This window comes from Mastomys coucha, unplaced genomic scaffold (assembly GCF_008632895.1).
Source record: "Mastomys coucha isolate ucsf_1 unplaced genomic scaffold, UCSF_Mcou_1 pScaffold9, whole genome shotgun sequence".
Lineage (NCBI taxonomy): Eukaryota > Metazoa > Chordata > Mammalia > Rodentia > Muridae > Mastomys > Mastomys coucha.
In genome coordinates this window covers 51,099,053-51,105,917 of record NW_022196915.1, presented here as the reverse complement: position 1 = coordinate 51,105,917, position 6,865 = coordinate 51,099,053, and the positions used below count along the sequence as shown (strand labels likewise).

The 6,865-nt window shown below is 42.1% G+C and overlaps 1 protein-coding gene across 1 annotated transcript in view; it reads left to right on the top strand.

Annotated features, from left to right (window-relative positions):
* The window catches only part of Msra (methionine sulfoxide reductase A), a 334,772-nt gene that overhangs the window by 18,458 nt on the left and 309,449 nt on the right, over positions 1-6,865 (top strand). The window lies entirely within an intron of this gene.

Below are 6,865 nucleotides of genomic sequence, written 5' to 3'. Positions count from 1 at the left end.
AAAAAAAAAAAAAAAAAAAAAAAAAAAAAAAAAAAAAAAAGAAAGAAACCTCTCTCTGCCTGCTTGCTCTCTCTGGCAAGTCCATTCCTTAACTGGCATTAGAGTCTACTTCTTTGGGTTTCTGACATATACTGAAGGCCAGCTGAGATACCCAGCCTTGTGGCCTGAACAAGGGCTGGATTCTGCGGCTTTCTGTAGTATTTCCCTTTCTGTCTGACAGCTGGAATCCAAAGGCTTCACAGCCACCTGGAAGTCATATGTAAATGAAGGGGTGTGGCTTATATTTGCACAGTCCAGGTGCTCCAAATCCCACACTGCAAGGAGAACAGGGTTCTGTCTAAATGTGAGGCTAGGATGAAAAACTCAGCAGCAGCAGAGAGTTAGAGGTTAGGAAGGTACGTGAGACGTGGGTCAGATACTGAGAAAAGCTCGAGGAGCTCTCAGGATGCTCTGTTTGGAGAGAGCAAGGTGTTCTGGGAAGAGAGGACATGGTACGCGAGAGATGCTGGCTACCAAGAGTTTGACTTCATTAGTGCCTGGTAGGCAAGAGAGTAGGTGTTCTCTAAAGAGCTGGGCCTGGTGTGGATGGAGCTGGGAGTGCTGGAGTAAGCTGGGACCAAGCTAAGAGACTAAAGCAGCAACGGAAACCAGAGTCGCTGGGCAGATCCCTGGAGTAGATTCTAGAGGGCAAAAAAAGGCTTATCTGGTGTTTGGGATGTCCTCTGTGTAACAGGCCAAAAGGGGCACCAGGGCTATTAGGTGACCAGTCACAGCACTTGTTGACATTGAAGATGGATGGAACATTTTTAAAGTGCAAGATAGAGGCCGCACAAAAAACTTACCATGTAGCCGGGCGATGGTGGCGCACGCCTTTAATCCCAGCACTTGGGAGGCAGAGGCAGGTGGATTTCTGAGTTCGAGGCCAGCCTGGTCTACAGAGTGAGTTCCAGGACAGCCACAGCCAGGGCTATACAGAGAAAAACCAAAAAAACCCAAACCAAACCAAACCAAAACAAGAATAAAACTTACCATGTGCTCATGTTCAACCATGGCTTTTAGCTCACTCATCTGCTTGTGTCCACTGACTCCAAACACACTCATAGCCATTTGTTCTTCCTTCTGACCAGACCCTGGCAACCATGAAGCTTTTCCCTCTGTTTACAAATTTGCCCATCATGGACTTTTCATATAAGCTGTATAATATGTGAACCTTCATTCTTCGCTTTTTTTTTTCTCAGCCTGATATCCATGTCTCATCCATTTTGTTAGGACTTCATTCTTTTTCATTGCTGAGTAATCTTCTACCATGTGTTTTCATCATACTTGGTTAGCTTACTGGTGCTTGAGTTGTCCTTACCCTGGCAAATGTGAGCAATGTAGCTACAGACATTCATGCCAGTTTTTGTACAGATGAGCTTTAAAGTTCTCTTGAGGTGCTATCTAGAGTGGAAGTGCTGGCTCAAAAGAAACTTTGTTTAAAATTTTAAAGACTTTTTTTTTTTAAGTGTGTGTATACATGTGTGTATGTGCAGTGCCCATTGAAGCCAAAAGAGGGCATCTGAGCCCTCAGAGGTGGAGTTATAGGTGGTTGTGAGCCACCCCAAGTGGATTCTGGAAACTGAACTCAGGTCTTCTACAAGGTCAAAGGGTACAATTCACAAACCACAAGAAACTCAAAAGAAGAAAGACCAAAGTGTGGATACTTCATTTCTTCTTAGAAGGGGGAGCAAAATACCCATCTAAGGAGTTGCAGAGACAAACTTTGGAGCAGAGACTCAAGGAAGGACAATCCAGAGAGTGTTACACCTGGGAATCCTTTCCATATTCAATCAACAAACCCAAACACTATTGTGAATGTCAGCAAGTGCTGGCTGACTGGAGCCTGATATAGCTGTCTCCTGAGAGGCTCTGACAGTGCCTGACTAATACAGAAGTAGAAACTCACAGCCATCCATTGGACTGAGCATAGGGTCCCCAATGAAGGAGCTAGAGAAAGGACCCAAGGAGCTGAAGGGTTTACAGCCCCTTAGGACGAACAACAATATAAACTAACTCATTACCCTCAGAGCTCCCAGGGATAAACCACCAACCAAAGAGCACACATGGTAGGACTCATGGCTCCAGCAGCATATCTATAGCAGAGGATGGCCTAGGTCATCAATGGGAGGAGAGGCCCTTGGTCCTGTGAAGGTTTATGCCCCAGTGTAGGGGAATGCCAGGGCCAGAAGTGGGAGAGAGAAGGTTGGTGAGCAGGGGGAGTGGGGAGGGAACAGGGTTTGTTTTTGTTTTTGTTTTTGATATTTTTTTCGGAGGGGTAACCAGGAGAGGAGATATCATTTGAAATGTAAATAAAGAAAATATCAGGGGCCAAGCCATCTCCCCAGGTGCTTAGTGTAGGATCTGAAGACTAAAAAACAGAACAAAACAAAACAAAAACCTCCTTCACCTGAAATCCAGCCCATATTCTGAACCTGACCTTTATCAGATATGTGTTTCCTGTTCTTTAGGTTATCATTTTGCTTCCATTACAGAAGAAAATTCCCCCTCTTTCTTTTCATTCTCTCTCCCTCCCCACTTCCTCCTTTCCTCTTCTCTTTTGTTGGCGGGCTCTTTTGTAGGGATGCTTCAGAAACCATCAGAATCAAAATTCCAGAGACGTATACCCATGTTTTCCTTTAACATTCTGGGGTACATTTTGAGTGGTATATGGCATGATGTTGGAGTCTGTCCAGCTTCACTCTGTCACGTGTGAAGATCTGGTTATCCCAGCTGCATGTGGGACATGACCACTGGGTTCCATCTCAGCTTTTCTTTGCAGCTTGTTTAAAGTCAGTTGATTATAGCTGTGTAACTAACTCCTAGTTTATTCTCTCGACCTCAGCGGCCACTGTTTGTTAGGACCTTGCTCCCTGACTTGCCATAACACAGTGGTGAGTTTTGAAATTGGAACTGTGAGGCCTACATGTTAGCTTCTTCATTTTAAAGCCATTTTTTTGGATGTGCTAGGTCTTTGCATTTCCATATGATTTTTATGATCAACCTGCCAATTTCTGCAAAGAACTCAGGTGAGACTTCTGACATGTGTTTGCATGGATGGTGTCCTTCAGTGTGACTTCTCAGTTTATGAACACAGCAGGAGATCTTTTTTGTTTGTTTTTTGTTTTTTTGTTTTTGTTTTTTCGAGACAGAGTTTCTCTGTATAGCCCTGGCTGTCCTGGTCCTGGAGCAGACCAGACTGGCTTCGAACTCAGAAATCCGCCTGCCTCTGCCTCCCAAGTGCTGGGATTAAAGGCGTGTGCCACCACCGCCAGGCATAGCAGGAGATGTTTAATGACTTCTTCCAGTAGTGTTTGTGCACAGACCTTTGGTTACACTTATTCATTTATTTGTTTTGTGCTACTGGGTATGAAACCTAGGGCTGCATGCATGCTTGCTGAGTGTGTGATCTACTGAGAGCACACCCCCAGCCCCATTCTTTAGCATTTTATTTTTATTTTATTCTAAGTGTGAGAGTTTTCCTACTTTTGTTCGTGGATAGTTTATTGTTAGTATATAGACATATGGCTGATATTTGTGAGCTTGTTCATTAGCTCTATGCATTGTTCTGTTAGATTTTCATGTTAGGTGCAAGCACACATATACACACATACACAGAGTAATCTGATATATCTATATGTAAGACCTGCCATCCACACAGGTCATTTTCCTCTGCTTCCCCCTTCTGTCCTGCCCAGTGCTTTCATGTTGTTGGTTGTGATGACAGTCATTGCTCCACAACTGTCCTTTACCAGTTAGCCAAGTCCTCATCTCTGGCCAGTTTGCTAAATGCATTTTTTTTTTTCTTTTTGAACTCACGAAGGCTGTTTTGTCAAATGCTTTTTCTATGTCCACAGAGGTAATTCATGTGGCTTCTTTATTCTGTTAATATGATGTGTTGCGCCGACTGTTTTTTGGTGTAAAACAGGCCTCGTGTTCCCAGGGTACAATGGCATCTGGTCATGGTTGGCAATCTTTTGTGTATATTGCTGGATTCAGCCAGGATCTTATTAGTATTTGGTTCAGAAATTCCATCTATATTTATAAGAGATGTTGGTCTGTGGTGTTATTTTTAATTTTATTATTTCTTTTTGAAATTGACATAAAATCATTCTTATGGAGGTGAGTTTTGAAATATGTACGTGCTGTGCAGTGGCCTAGCCAAACTAATTAGCATATACATCACCTCGTTTGCTTATTGTGTGTAGCGGAAATGCTATGGGCCACCTTGGCACGCTGCAAGTGCACAGTGCCTTGTTCAGAACTACAGCTGCTGTGTGTAGCGGGAGGGCTCTTGAGCGTCCTCTGCTGATTTAATGGTTGTGTGTTTGACAATCTTCCTTAATCCCCACCCACCTCTCTACCATCTCAGCCCCTGGGAACCACGGTTGTATTCTCTGCTCCCATGTCCTTCAGTGGAGCCTATATTGAAATGACTGGCAGGTGTCTATCATTTTGTGTCTGTTATTACACTGGGTACCTACCAGGTTCATCCAGTCTGTTATGGCCACAGGATTTCCTTCTTTTTAAATGCTGAGTAGTCTTCCATCTTAAGTATGTGTCTTATTTTCTTTATCTATTTGTTGGTGGCCATGTTGATTTCATATCTTGGCTGTTGTGAATACTGTAACAATTAACACACAAGTATAGGCATCTCTTTGACATGGTGCCACTAGATGTTTACTCGATGAGGAGGTTACTGGATCATTAATTTGTCTCTTTTTAATTTTTTTAACCGTGCATCTCAGAAGGGCCTCAAAGTACCAGTCCTTCTTCCTCACCTGCCATATGCTGGAGATGACAGGCATATGCTTCCTTTTAACTATTGGAGAAGCTGCAGTACTGCTTTTGTAATTGTGTGTCTTCCAGCATTACCACATGATCATCAGCTGTGGGTAGCTGCTCTTTTAGACACTGGCCATATAGCTAGGGTCAGGTGGAGGTCTGCCTGTCTGCTCATGTCTGTCTGAGTATTCTGATTTCTGGTCTCTTCCCTCACTTCTTCCCTAATCTTTGCCATTTCTTTTTTGGTTAGCTTGAATGTCCCCTTGAATGTTCTCATTGTGAGGTATGAAAGCAGGGATGTAAGTATGGGATTTGGAAATGGAACTTTGGGGCTGATTCAGGTTAGACAAGGCCTTCAAGCAGAAAGAAACTTCTCTGATGAGAGCTGAGAGCTGCAGTAATCTATAGGTATATAGCTAAGTATTCAGAAGGCAGTTGGATACTGTGCCCATGTAGCAAAATAAATTATTAATAATAATAATAATAATAATAATAATAATAATAATAATAATAATAACTTCTTTCCTAGTGCCTAGGGCATCCCTAGCCATAGGTTCTTGGTCCAGTTTATGATTCTAGGCATGAGTTCCCTTTTGTTGATTGGATTTCTCAATCTAATAAGAAAGTGATTGGTTGTTGCCACAACATTCATGCCACTATTGCAGTGATGTGCAAACTTTGCCACACTGGTCATTATTACAGTTCACAGGGTTCACAGCTGTTGACACTGTTGATGGCTTTTCTTCCTCTGTCATTCTGCATAGCTAGCAGAGACATTGCTATGTCAGCACCAGCATGATTCCTCTGTCTTGTGACCTGTGTCTTCAGCAATGGAGTCCGTACCAAATTCTTATGGGCAACCAATGGTTGACCCATTTCTTTCTAGCCTCCATGTTTTCTGAGAAATCCTGTTGTTTGTTTGTTTATGTTCCCCTGTAATGAGTCATTTCTCCTTGGTGGCAACAGTTTGACTGTGAATTTAAAGTCTGCTGAGAGCCTGTCCTTGTTTTATTATCCCTGTTTGAAAGGACAGCTAATGTGTTGCCATTTTCTTTAGTGCTGTAACCTAAACCTTCATGATGTTTCTGTAGCGTTCCCTTGGTCTCTCAGCTTCATGACTTAGCAGTGTGTGCTTTGGGTTTTTTTTTTTTTTTTAAAAAAATCATCATATAAAGTTTTATAGAAACTCAGAGTGATGTTCGTGTGCCCTCTCTTCGTGACTTGTCCACTGGGTAGATTTATTGACTACTGTTGTATAGAGGTTTTTGGAAGACTTTTACTTTTCTAAGATAAGTGACACATAGTCTTGTCTGTGCTGACACCACATCCAGTTGGTGACCTGAATACAAACATAGTTTAGGAGCCCAGACAGGGAGTCACTGATGACTTTCTGGCCCTTCTTAGTAGATGAGAAAATTAGACTTAAGAAGATGAAACAAGTTGGAGACCTTGAGATTATCCACATGAGAAAGTAAGAGACCCAAGGAGGATGAGAACTCAAACTTCCTGACTCTTCCTATGGCTTTTTCTATAAAAACCCGTTCTAGAGCTTAGGTGTTCTAAGTCTTTTGGCACTGGTGCTGTCAGCCAATCAAGCAAGCTGCTTTCTTCTACCAGGTAAAAGAATGAAGTTCACACTAGCTATTTTGTTTTTTAAAAAATGCACATACTATAACAATTCAAAAGCTCTGTGTACCTATTCAATTATATTACCACAGATGTAATAAACAAATGATAGCTGAGACTCAGGGATCACAATATGGGCATCTGTGTGTGCATATATATTACTAATCACACTAGTGTTTTTATCTTCCCCCGTCCTTGAAATTTCTGTTTTGAAAATATTTCTTCCTTTCTCTTCCTTTCCAGCAGAATTTTGTATAAGTACAATTTACATATAGTTTCCTTAAAAAAATAAGAGTAACTGATCAATGAGAACCCTATTCATTCTCTAGAGGATGAGACATGACAGTTTAAATTTTAATCTGCATGCCTCCTTTCCTATTCTCCCATGATTCTTTGCATCAGGACAAGGGGAAGCAAA